Source organism: Pan paniscus, chromosome 13, assembly GCF_029289425.2.
Source record: "Pan paniscus chromosome 13, NHGRI_mPanPan1-v2.0_pri, whole genome shotgun sequence".
NCBI lineage: Eukaryota > Metazoa > Chordata > Mammalia > Primates > Hominidae > Pan > Pan paniscus.
Genome location: NC_073262.2, coordinates 120690416 through 120703285, shown reverse-complemented (window position 1 = coordinate 120703285; position 12870 = coordinate 120690416). Strand labels below are relative to the sequence as shown.

Below are 12870 nucleotides of genomic sequence, written 5' to 3'. Positions count from 1 at the left end.
CACCTCCCACACAGCCAGCTTTGACATGGATGGGGGGGTGCCTGTTGGGCCAGGCGAGGGTGGGCAGGAGCAGGGACAGTCAGTGGGGCTGGGATGGAGCGAGGTGCCAGGGGCACTGGAGGTGGATGATCAAGGAGAGAAGGAGGGGAGGGTGTGTGTGCTGGTGTGCAACAGTGGCAGGGACAGGGATGGGGATGAGTGTCTGTCTGCATCAGATGAGCTGGTTTCTGAGCGGTCTCTTGGGAGAGCCTGGAGCTTGCCTGTGACTCCCTCCCTCCTCTAACTGTGGGGAACAAGCTCCATCCCAGCTGCTGTGCCCTGACTCTGGCTCCAGTGGGGGTTGCTGCTGCTCGGGGCTCCCCTCTTCAGGGGCTTAGGGAAGAGCAACCTGCACCCATCACCTGGGCCCTCACTAGAGGAGGTGTGATACCCTCGTTCTTGGGGTGGATAAACATCTACTGGGTGCTGATCCCCTCAGGAGCCAAGGCTCAGTGGCTACCCAGACATCTGGGCTGCCTACCAGGGCACTCCTACTGCCAGTCCTGCTACTTACATGCCCCCATTCCTCTCCTGGCTCTCCTGGAGCCCTCCCATGTGTGCTGTGTGTATATGGATTGGGAGGGCAGAAGGCAGAGCAAGGGGCCCGGGAGGTGGGGCAGCCATCTGCGGGGTGGTGCCAGTGGCTGGGGTTAGAGACATTATGAGCCAGGGAGGGGGCTAAGTGGGGCCACGACTAACTTGGGAGAAAGGACCGGATGTGGAGATGGCTTGTACATGGGTGATAAAGAGCGGGAGGAAGTTGAAAATGACCCCTCTCATCTCACAGAGACGGTGACTGACAAGGCGGCTTCAGACATTTGTCTGTATTAGCGTGTTGAAATATTTCGTAAATACAGAAAAGTGTACAAAATTCCCACTGACTGAACACATAGGTGTATCGGTATCCTCAGCTCTCAGAGTCTAGAAATTACCATTAAAGCAATAGTAATCAAGACAGTGTGGTGTTTGTGAAAGAACAAGGAAACTGAAAATCTGTCACATTTTGAAAGACATTATGAAGACGCGACAATCCAATGTAATGTGAGATCCTGGATTGGGTTCTGGAACAGATAACAGACATTTCAGAATATGGTGACATTTTCATAAGGCTCACAGTCCTCTGAATAGCATTGCAGCAATGCAAATTAGTTAGTTTGGACACATGTGGCATGTAATGTAAGACGTTACCTTTAGGGAAAGCTGGTGGAGGGTATGTGAGACCTGTACTGTCTGTACCGTCATTGAATCTCTTCTGTAAACACATAATAATTTTAAAATAAAAAGTTAAACTAAAAAAGAAGTGAGATTCCTGGACTGCAATCACAAAGTGAATTGGAAATAGCATAAAGCAGAGTGCTGTAGAAACGTTGACAGTTGGCCAGGCGTGGTGGCTCACGCCTGTAATCCCAGCACTTTGGGAGGCTGAGGCAGGAGGATCACCTGAGGTCAGGAATTCGAGACCAACATGGCAAAACCCCGTCCCTACTAAAAGTACAAAAATCAGCTGAGTGTGGTTGTGGGCGCCTGTAATCCCAGCTACTGGGGAGGCTGAGGCAGGAGAATCCCTTGAACCTGGGAGGTGGAGGTTGCAGTGAGCTGAGATTGTGCCACTGTGCTCCAGCCTGGGCGACAAGAGCAAAATTCCTTCTCAAAAAAAAAGAAAAGAAAAGATGACAGTTGCTATATTGTTATCATCATCATCATCATCATCTCAGCAACCATCCTTCCCCACCTAGCAGCACTTTGGATATTTCTCTGCACCTGTGTCTCTTCTATGCGGTCCTGGCTCTCTCAAGGCCCTGATGCCTCCCTGTTCCCTTCCCCACCCCCCTTGTCCCCCAAGTCTTCTGGCCCCACCCCTCCTGTCCCCAGGGAGGCTGCTAGGCCAGTGGCTGAAGGAGGGGCAGCCACACTCCCTGGTGATCTCCTGCCCCAAGTGTCTGTGCCCTGACACAGCCTGGCCAGAGCCGGCTAGAGTGCAGCCAGCAGGGCATTGCAGGGGTTAAAGGAGGCCATGGCTGGCAGAGGGGGCCCACTGCTGGCTGACTCCTGGAAGGAGGCGGTGCACTGCTGACCCGCCTCCTGGGCTGGTCTGGGAGGGAACCCCACTAGTAGAGCCCTCTGCTCAGTTGCTCCCAGCAGTGGCCCTGGGGCCAGCTCTGCTCCTTGCATCCCGCTCCCTGCTTGGACACAGGCTCACTCGCTGCCTTCTTCTGGGAAACCAGCTTCTTGCCAGCCACAGCTGCTACTCCCACCACCAGCCACCACTCCTGTCCTGGGAATCCCTTGTCCCAGACACCCACCTCATTCAGTGGCTCCTCTACAGGAAAGGTGAGTGAGTGAGTGGGGCTGGCAGGCCTGGCAAGGTTAGGGTTCAAAGCACTGTCTCCATCTCCACTCTAAAGCATGGGCCCTGCTCCCTTGCCCTTGGGCAAAGCCTGGCAGGAGTGCCCCCTGCACCTTCCCCAGCACAAGCCCTTCCTCCTTCCTCACCCCTCTGGGCAGAAATGGCCAATCAAGGTGGTTAATGAGCAGACTGAAGCTGCCTCCCCTCTGCCCCTCCCTCTCCCCCCACCCCTTCTCTCCTTCTCTGACTCTGATGCCCTGCCTGCAGTGGGCCAGGGAGAGGGCTGAGTGGGGCCACGACTAATTTTGGATAAAGGACTCGATGTGGAGATGGCTTGGGTGTGGGTGAGAAGGAGTGGGAGGACGTTGAAAATGGCCCCTCTCATCTCACAAAGATGAGATGATTCTCCACCCGTTCCCAGGCTGGAGAATCCATATGGAGCTGACCTCAGTGTCTGTCCCCCAACCCCCAATCCAGAACTTGCACTAGGACTGCCTGCCCAGATGTTTTAGGCTGGCCTCTGTTCTAGACGAGGAAACGGGATTGGGGTGATGAAGGGGGACCCGGAGAAGCCTGCTGTGCTTCAAGGCTGGGCTCCCTGCAGGGGAGGGGATGGGGTTAGGGGATAGGATGGGTGCTGGGTGGGGAGGAACTGGAGGGGGAGGGCAGGCAGGCAGGCGGTTGTGGGATGGGAATAGGAGGGGGACCTGGAAACTAGGGTGCCAGGGTCTTTGGGCACAGGGACTTCTCTTCTGGAAGCCCCAATTGCCCCTTCAGCATGGCACCGGTGGGGAAGGTGTAGGGGGAGCACCCTCTCTTCCCCTCCTAAAGCTGCCTAGGGTGGGTAAAGATCATGGTGGCTCAGACTTGGCCTCAAGTTGCACCTTCCCCTGCCAGCTGGTGGCCACTCCTGTATCCCCAACTCCAGCTCTCCCCGGACCTCAGTACTTGCTACAGCTGGGGCAACCCCTGCCTGAAACCTCTGGCCCAGGGTTGTGGGATGGAGTGAGGGAGGATGTGGATTGAGATGGAGAGGTGGGTGGGAGAGCCCCGAATGGGATCAGCACTGGAGACCCAACTTGGGGTTGGCTTGGACTCTGCTGCCCGTGGAGGGCAGGGAGTTGGAGAGGAGTGGGCTGGTCCAGGCTGGGGAGGGTCTTGGCCAGTCTGGCTGACCACCAGAGCTGGGAGCCAGCACTGTAACCAGGAGCTGAAGGTTCTTGGTGGTGGAGGAGGCACCCTGGGGCCCTCTGCTTCCAGGTGCCTGGCCTTGAGCCCTTCTGGCTCTGCTTCCCCATCCCTCATCCCATACTTCTTCACGCTTCACTTTCCGCAAAACTCCAGTGCAGAATTTCCCAGGGAGATGGCAGTGTCCAGAAAGTGTAAGTACAGCGAATCTGGTGGCCAGGTGGAGCGGGGCTGGGGTGGGGTGCTTATGGGTTCATGGAAAATACTATTGTTTTGTGACCAACTTCTGGCCTCTGATGGGCTGTGGCTGAAGCTTTGGAGTTTGGGGACCCTCGGGCTCCTGTTTTTACCCAGATAGGAGCAGGTATCAAGAGGGGTCAGAAAGGACTTTTGTTTGGTTGAAAGAAGAGGAGACTCAGAGGTGGAAGCTCGGCTCAGGTGAAGGAAGAGCTTCCTAGGAACCTTGCCTTATGGGCTGACGTGTAAGGTGGTGAGCTTATTTTGTCTAATACAGCACTTGCAGGGGCCCCGCCTCCCTGCTAGTTTTGGGGAACCGAGAGCCTGATGCTCTGCCCTCACACTGTGCCCCTCGCTCACACCCATGACTCAACACCTACCATGTTCGCTCCCAGCTGCTTCCTGCAGAGGTTCTGAGGTTCTTCCTATTCCTCTTGGCCCACTCTGCCCCTTGCCTGCTGGTTAATCCCTGAGGGCTGGAGCATGCCACTATGAACATTAGTTTTTGTGTGGGCATAGCTTTCAATTCTCTTGGGTATATCCCTAGGATAGGGGTTGCTGGTTCATGTGGTAACTCTGTGTTTAACTTTTTTGAGCAACTGCTAAACTGTTTTTCAAAGCAGCTGCCCCATCTTACATTCCCACCTGCGATGTGGGAGAGTTCTGACTTTTCCACTTCCTCACCCACATTGTTCTTGGGCGTCTTTTTCTGACTGTGCCCAGCCTGGTGAGTGTGAAGTGGGTTCTGGGACCTTTAACTTTCTGGTTTTTCTCTGTCACTGGGTTCCATTTTGGGGGTAGGTTATGGACTTGGACCTGGTTGGTGGTAGGATGGTCATCCCTTAGACTCTAAGGCAATGGCCAGAGGGTGATCTATTTTGTGGTTTAGAAAAAAGCTAATTAGGGAGCTGGATTGCTTTAGTTGACTTCTTCTTTGAGAAACTGGGATAACATTTTTGAATGGCTTCAGCCCACCCTCTACACCCAGGCTTCCCCAGAGTGGGATCTCTCCTGTCCCTGTAGCAAGGGCAGAGCCAGCAGAGATGGACTGAATGAGAAGAACAGGGGAGTCAGGGCTGGATGGAGGCACACACGTGCAGGACAGGGAGGGTCCCCAGCAAGGCTGGAGAGCCACCAAGCAAGGGTAGTGCAGCCCGTGTTTTCTCTGCTTCCTGCCGCCGTTCCCTCTTATTGGGGTGCAGGCTGGCTGTGTCTGCTCATCCTGCATGGCAGCACATGGCTGCTCAGAGCTCCCCAAATAACCTATTACGTTTCCACCCACGGGGAGAATCAGGGAGCCCACTTGCTTATTATTTTTTATTTATTTTTATTTTATGTTATGTTATTTTATTTTTTTGAGACAGAGTCTTGCTCTGTCGCCCAGGCTGGAGCACAGCAGTGCCATCTCGGCTCACTGCAACCCCTGCCTCCCGGGTTCAGGCAATTCTCCTGCCTCAGCCTCCCAGGTAGCTAGGACTACAGGTGCATGCCACTGGGCCCAGCTAATTTTTTGTATTTTAGTAGAGATGGGGTTTCACCGTGTTGCCCAGGCTGGTCACAAACTCCTGCTCAGGCAATCCGCCTGCCTCTGTCTCCCAGAGTGCTGGGATTACAGGCATGAGCCACCACGCCCGGCCACTTATCTTTTTTTTTTTTTTTTTTTTTTTTGAGACGGAGTCTCGCTCTGTCTCCCAAGCTGGAGTGCAGTGGTGCAATCTTGGCTCACTGCAAGCTCCGCCTCCTGGGTTCACGCCATTCTCCTGTCTCAACCTCCTGAGTAGCTGGGACTACAGGTGCCCGCCACCATGCCCGGCTAATTTTTTTTTTTTTTAATATTTTTAGTAGAGACGGGGTTTCACCGTGTTAGCCAGGATGGTTTTGATCTCCTGACCTTGTGATCCGCCCACCTCGGCCTCCCGAAGTGCTGGGATTACAGGCGTGAGCCACTGCGCCTGGCCCACTTATCATTTTTAATATACTTTTCCAAAGTACACACACATTCCCAGAGCAGACCTCCTTCTACCCAAAAGAGAAATGCTGGGCCTTACTAATTAACTGAAGATTCTTCCATCTCGAGCCTTCCAAAACTCCATGCTACTGTTCAAACTGTTTTCCAGAATATTTCTTTCAAAATAACTTTCAGAAGGGTGCACAAAGAGATTCATCCCTCACTTTTATAGTCAAACCTTGATCTGTTTTGAGGGTACAACCCCATTGGAGTGGCTGCTTAGTCCCCTGATTAAGAACTGAGTGGCATCTCATGTTTCTGAACATTCAACCCAGCCTTGACAGCTGAAGGTGCTCACCACTGAGGGATCCAAGTAGGATTGAGTGTCCTGTAGTTATTATCCACAGGGAACGTTCTACAAAGTTTTGGGAGACTGTGATGTCATGGGAAATGCAAGAATATGTGTCCAGCATGGAAGGGAATCAGTATGGAAGTCTTTTGACAAATTGTGGCATTTATCACTAACATTGCCTCAAAACTTTAGACTACCTGCCATATACAAGTTAGAGGTGAAAATTACTTCCATGTAATATACAAGCCAACACAAAGAATCCTATCCCAGTTTCTTGGGTGGATAGGCAAGAATCTGGGTAAGGTTTATTGTGCAATAATCCTCTTCTCTCTTCTATAGGCCAGGATTTAAGTTTACCTCAAAAATGGAAAATTTTGGCTGGGAAAATTACATGTGGGAAGACATCTTCAGTGGAGATTTTAGTAATTACAGTTTCAGCTATGACCCTACCCCTTTTCTACTAGATTCTGCCCCATGTTGGCCAGAATCCCTAGAAATCAATTATGTTTTGATCATCATCTATGCCCTGATGTTTCTACTGAATGTGATGTGAAACTCCCTGCCGATGCTGGTCATCTTATTCAGCTGAGTCAGCCACTGTCACCGATGTCTACCTGCTGACCCTGGCCTTGGCTGACCTGTTCTTTTCCCTGACATTGCCCATCTTGGCTGCCTCCAAGATGAATGGCTGGATTTTTGGCACAATCTGTGCCAGGTGGTCTAGCTCCTGAAGGAAGTCAACTTCTACGGTGGTATTCTACTACTGGCCTGCCGCAGCATGGACTGTTACCTGGCCATTGTCCATGCCACATGCACACTGACCCAGCAGCGCCACTTGGTCAAGTTCATATGTCTGGGTGTGTGGAACCTGTTCCTGTTACTGTCCCTACCCATCTTACTTTTCCGAAGGACCATCTACCCACCCTATGTTAGCCCAGTCTGCTATGAGGACATGGGCAACAATACAGCAAAATGGCGGATGCTGTTACGGATTCTGCCCCAGTCCTTTGGCTTCATCATGCCACTGCGATCATGCTGTTCTGCTACAGATTCACCCTGCATACGCTGTTTAAGGCCCATATGGGGCAGAAGCACCGGGCCATGCGGGTCATCTTTGCTGTAGTCCTCATTTTCCTGCTCTGCTGGCTGCCCTACAACCTGGTTCTGCTGGCAGACACCCTCATGGGAACCCAGATGACCAATGAGACCTGTGAGCGCCGCAACGACATCAACCAGGCCCTGGATGCCACCGAGATTCTGGGCATCCTTCACAGCTGCCTCAACCCCCTCATCTACGCCTTCATTGGCCAGAAGTTTCGCCATGGACTCCTCAAGATTATAGCCATACATGGCTTGATCAGCAAGGACTCCCTGCCCAAAGACATCAGGCCTTCCTTTGTTGGCTCTTCTTCAGGGCACACTTCCACTACTCTCTAAGACCTCTTGCCTAAGTGCAGTCCTGTGGGGTTCCTCCCTTCTCTTCACAGTCGCATTCCAAGCCTCATGTCCACTAGTTCTTCTTGGTCTCATTGTCAGTGCAGCCCCCATTGTAGTCGCAGGAAGCAGAGGAGGCCACGTTCTTACTAGTTTCCCTTGCATGATTTAGAAAGCCTGCCCTGGTGCCTCACCCCTTGCCATAATTACTACATCACTTGCTGGAGCTCTGTCCATCCTGCCCTTGAGCTCATGGCACTCTATGTTCTAAGAAGTGAAAATCTACACTCCAGTGAGACAGCTCTGCATACTCATTAGGATGGTTAATGTCAGAAGAAAAAAAATCATAAAATAGAAGGTGTCCACAAAGATGCAGAGAAAGTGGAATTCTCGGGCATCGCAAGCGGAAATGTAAAATGGTGTGGCCACTGCGGAAGACAGTATGGCATCTTTCCTCAAAACATCAGACATAGAATTACCACATGATCCTGCAATTCTACTTCTAGGAATTGACCCACAAGAAGTGAAAGCAGGGACTTGAACACATATTTGTACACCAATATTCATAGCTGCTTATTCACAAGACCCAAAAGGCAGAAACAACCCAAATGTTCATCAATGAATGAATGAATGGCTAAACAAGATGTGATGTGTACAATGTTCATCAATGAATGCATGGCTAAGCAAAATGTGATATGTACATAACGAAGTATCCTTCAGCCTGAAAGAGGAATGAAGTACTCATACCTGTTACAACACGGACGAACCTTGAAAACTTCATGCTAAGTGAAATAAGCCAGACATAAACAGATAAATAGTTTATGATTCCACTTACATGAGGTACTGAGAGTGAACAAATTCACAGAGACAGAAAGTAGAACAGTGATTACCAGGGACTGAGGGGAGGGGAGCATGGGGAGTGATGGTTTCATGGGCACAGAGTTTATGTTTGGGATGTTGAAAAAGTTGTAAAGATAAACAGTAGTGATAGTTGTACAATAATGTCTGAGTACTTAATGCCACTAAACTGTACACTTAAATGTCTAAAATGGTAAAATTTTATGTATATTTTACCTCAATTAAAAAGAAAACACCTTGGCCCCCAAAGGTACTTTTGCCAAAGAACCAAGGCTGAAATTTCTTGCTAAATGAGATCATTAAATGTCTTTCATTGCTTAAACCACTTTTGTGTGTTTATTTTGTTTCTTCCAACCAAAAGCTTCCAAACTGCTACAGAGAAGTGGGGCAAGAGTGAGCAGAGGTCTTGGGTGAGAGTCTTTACAAGAAGTAAATCTCTTTGTTATTTGTTGTGTCATAAAGAGAAGGATAGAATAGAGATGGAGCCCAGCCTTGCATCCCCTCACCCCCAACCCAAGCTTCCTGCTGCAGACCACGCATCATGGAAAGAAATGTGTTCTGGGATGCTCTAGGGCATCTCATATCCTTGGGTGAAGCAGTAGTCAGGAGTGTCAGGGGTGGGACTTAGAAGGTGCAGAGGGTTGAGTAAGTTCACCAAATCCCCCTGATCAGGTAGCAGAAAGGCAGAGAGCTCTTCCAGGTCAGCCAGCAGCACCCACTTTGAGTGTCCCTCCCTCTCTCCCTCTCCCCCACAAGCACACACCCATCATATGGTGGTGTCTGGCACCTTGCGCTGACCTTCCTGAGCTGAAGCAGAATGAAACTGCTGCTCCAATTCCCGCTTCCAGATCTCACACACGAGGTCCCTTCTGGCCCCCCACTGACCTGGAAATGCGAAAGGAAGAGAATTTGGGGAAACATAGTTCTATCTTATCATGCTGACTCAGTAAAAATCCCTCCACACAAACTTATGTGCAAACTCTAAGGAAAAAGAACGGTTCCCACAAAGGTTCAGGTGATGTTTATTAAAGGGTCGGGGAAGGGAGAAACACACTGGGGCTTTTGAAGGCACTGGTAATGCCCTCTTTCCTTACCCATATGATAGATGCTTGGGATTTAGTGTATTATTATTCCTTAGGCTATAAACGTAACTTTTTCTTAACTTGTAGTATGTATGCTATTCACAATGAAAATGTTTTAAAACGTTAAAATAAAGGAAAAGCTAAGGAGAAAGTGATCAGAAGAACACAGGGACAACTCGGGTCATTTTGAGGACCCACTGCACAGAGTGGAGTGCAGGCTTTTGCGTCTTGTAATTTTGGAGTGAGAATTCACCAGATTAGAAGAAGATACTTTTATGCATTGCTGGTAGTAGATAAATAGGTACAAGCTTTAGAGAAAGCAATTTGATGATCTCTCTTTTAATGCACACAATCTCTGATTCAGGAATTATACTACTACAAACCTATCCTACAGAAATACCTGCTCAGTTGGACAAATGTGTACAGAACATTCATTGCAGCCTTATTTACAAAAATCAGAGATTAGAAGCAACCCAAATGTTTATCAATAGGGAATTCATTAGTTACACTCTGAAGTTGCAGCCACACCATGGAATACTGTGAATGCAGTAGTTTAAAGTCAAAGCTAAAAACATTCTGCTAAGTGGAAGAAGCCAGAACAGAACCACATATTATATGATTCCATTTGCCTAAAATGTTTCCTGAAAAGGCAAATCTGCAGAGACTGAAAACAGATGACTTGTTGCCTGGGCCTGGGGTTGGGAACACAGATTGATTATAAATAGTCACAACGGTTCTTTTTGGGGTGACAGAAGTAACCTGTGGTGATGGTTTTACAGCTCTGTTAGTTTACTAAAAACAATGGATTGTATCCTTAAAACAGGCGGGTCTTATAGTTGGTAAATTACACCTGAATAAAACTGTTTTTAAAGAAGAACCTTAAAAAATTAATGAGGTAGGTATATGAGCGGACACAGAAAGTTCTTCAAGAAATAATGTGGAATGAAGGAGGAAGGTAGAACAGCATGTGTAGTAAATGGCTTACCCATTTGTATAAAAAATTATAATATATGTAGATTTATAAAGGTTCAGACAAATGTCTAGGAAGTATCAAAGTCACATAAAATCTAGAGATGAATTTCTAAACAAAACCTTTTATGTGGCAAGACAGAATTACAATTCAGGGTGTGTACACAGACTGGGGTGGTCTTTGCAACAAAGGGAAAGTTGCAGGTTTTATTAGAAAGAGAAATGTTAAGTATTGTTTTGAAAGAAAACTCATTGGCATTAAGCAAAGGTTTTTGGGAGTTGACAAGCTCTGATAGATAGGACAGCGCTGGGTAAAACTAGTCTTCTCTCTCTTTTTTTTTTTTTTTTTTTGAAATAGAGTCTCACTCTGTTGCCCAGGCTGGAGTGCAGTGGCACAATCTTGGCTCACTGCAACCTCGGCCTCCTGGGTTCAAGAGATTCGCCTGCCTCAGCCTCCCAAGTAGCTGGGGACTACAGGCGCAAGCCACCATGCCTGGCTAATTTTTAGTAGAGACGGGGTTTCAACATGTTGACCAGGTTTGTCTCAAACTCCCGACCTCAAGTGATCCACCTGCCTCGGCCTCCCAAAATGCTGGGATTACAGGTGTGATCCACTGCACCTGGCCTGGATAAAACTAGTCTTGAAATCACAGCAGCTACTTGGTAAACCTGGTCTTAAGGTTACAGCAGGTCATTTTGGCAGCTGAACTGTGATGTAATCCCTGGTCAGGCCCTTTGTGCACTGAGTGCTTCTTTCTCCTCTGGACACTCAACTCTAATTTAGTTGTATGTGACAAGATAACTGTAATTTATGTAATCAATTTTCATATTTCCACCTGTTGATCAAGATTGTTGTCTGAAAGCATCACTGGGTAACCATCTTGAAGTTAGGCTTCGTTGTCCTTCATGCCAGGATGAGCCCATCCCTGTGGTCTTACATTGAGGGGAAAGTACAAGAGTCAGTGTCAGGGACCCGGGCCACATTTGGGCAAGAGAGACCAGAAGTGGGGGAAAAAAGCTCTCTCAGGGCAGAGTTGCCTGGAGTTTAGCACCAAGTTCTATCTGATTTTTCTGGCAGGCATCAGCAATCATCTTGAAGTGTGGGGCTAACATTATCCTGTTGGGAGAACTGGCTTTGCAAAGATTAGACAGGCAATAAAAGCAGAGCTTACAGAGCAGAATACAAAAAAAAAACCCAGCAACAATATAATAAATCCAATTTGTACAATGGTTTTGAACCAAAAGCCCAAGCCTCAAGGCAACCAACTAGGCAAATCAAATTGAAACCTGTTGCAGCCATTGTGTAGCATTCCGTGAGTGGGCTGAATTAAAGCAGAGAGTGTCAACTCTAGAAAAGGGACAATTCGAACAAAAATTTGTGCTGGGATATTGCCGAAGATACTCTCCAGGTGGACTGAAGGATTTTTTTAGGTCAGATTCTGTCAAGTTACCCATAGCAGTATCTAATTTGTGAAATCTTAATGATAGCATTATCCTGTGAAGTGGAAAGGTAGTCAGTGAGAGGGGTAGGAGTCATATTACCATATGGAGTTGTATTTTGATGGCCTTGGGAAAAGCTGCCTATAGCATGAAGTTGCCAGTTTTGTAGTTCAAATATCTCTGATGATGGCATTGTGGCAGGGATGGTTGGTGAACTCTCTGGGTGGACCCATACATCAGGCATGAGTCTTGCTCCTTGAAATGTATATTAAGTTGTTTAGTTTTAGTTTAGGGCTTTAGGAAAGAGTAATTTCCTGCTTAGTAATTCCATGGGGGAAAATTGGATCAGAGGAACCCAGAAGAATTTAAGATACAGTCCATTCTACAGACAGATAATAAAAAATCAAAAACAATGCACTGGACTACAATACAAAAGCAATAACGAGTGTATTCTAGACATCCCAATTTTTACTGAAGATAATCAGAGTAACACCAAATTTAGTTTTATCAGGTTTGGCCTGATTATTTATGTAAGTGTAGTAAAAACAGTGATTGCATCTTAGATTGTATTTTTTTTTTTTTTTTGAGACAGGGTCTCACCCTGTTGCCCAGGCTGGAGTGCAGTGGCACGATCTCGGCTCACTGCAACCTCCACTTCCTGGGCTCAAGCAATTCTCCTGTCTCAGCCTCCCGTGTAGCTGGGACTACAGTTGCCTGCCATGACGCCTGGCTAATTTTTGTATTTTTAGTAGAGATGGGGTTTCATCATGTTTCTCAGGTTGATCTCGAACTCCTGAGTTCAGGTGATCTGCCTGCCTCAGCCTCCCAAAGTGATGGGATTACAGGCATGAGCCAATGTGCTTCGCCTTGTATCTTCTTATTTTTTTAATTTTGAGACTAGGAAGCCAAATTAAGGCAGGCTTCTGATTTTAACTGCAGTACCCGGAAATAGGTTAAAATATGATAACTTCATCTA

General features: G+C 48.1%; 1 pseudogene across 1 annotated transcript; it reads left to right on the top strand.

Moving 5' to 3' along the window:
* Positions 1 to 3886: 3886 nt before the first annotated feature.
* LOC100977914 (C-X-C chemokine receptor type 2-like) lies at positions 3887 to 8728 on the top strand (annotated as a pseudogene). Its single transcript, XR_008955341.2, has one exon. The product of XR_008955341.2 is annotated as a C-X-C chemokine receptor type 2-like (transcript).
* The last annotated feature ends 4142 nt before the right edge of the window (positions 8729 to 12870 follow it).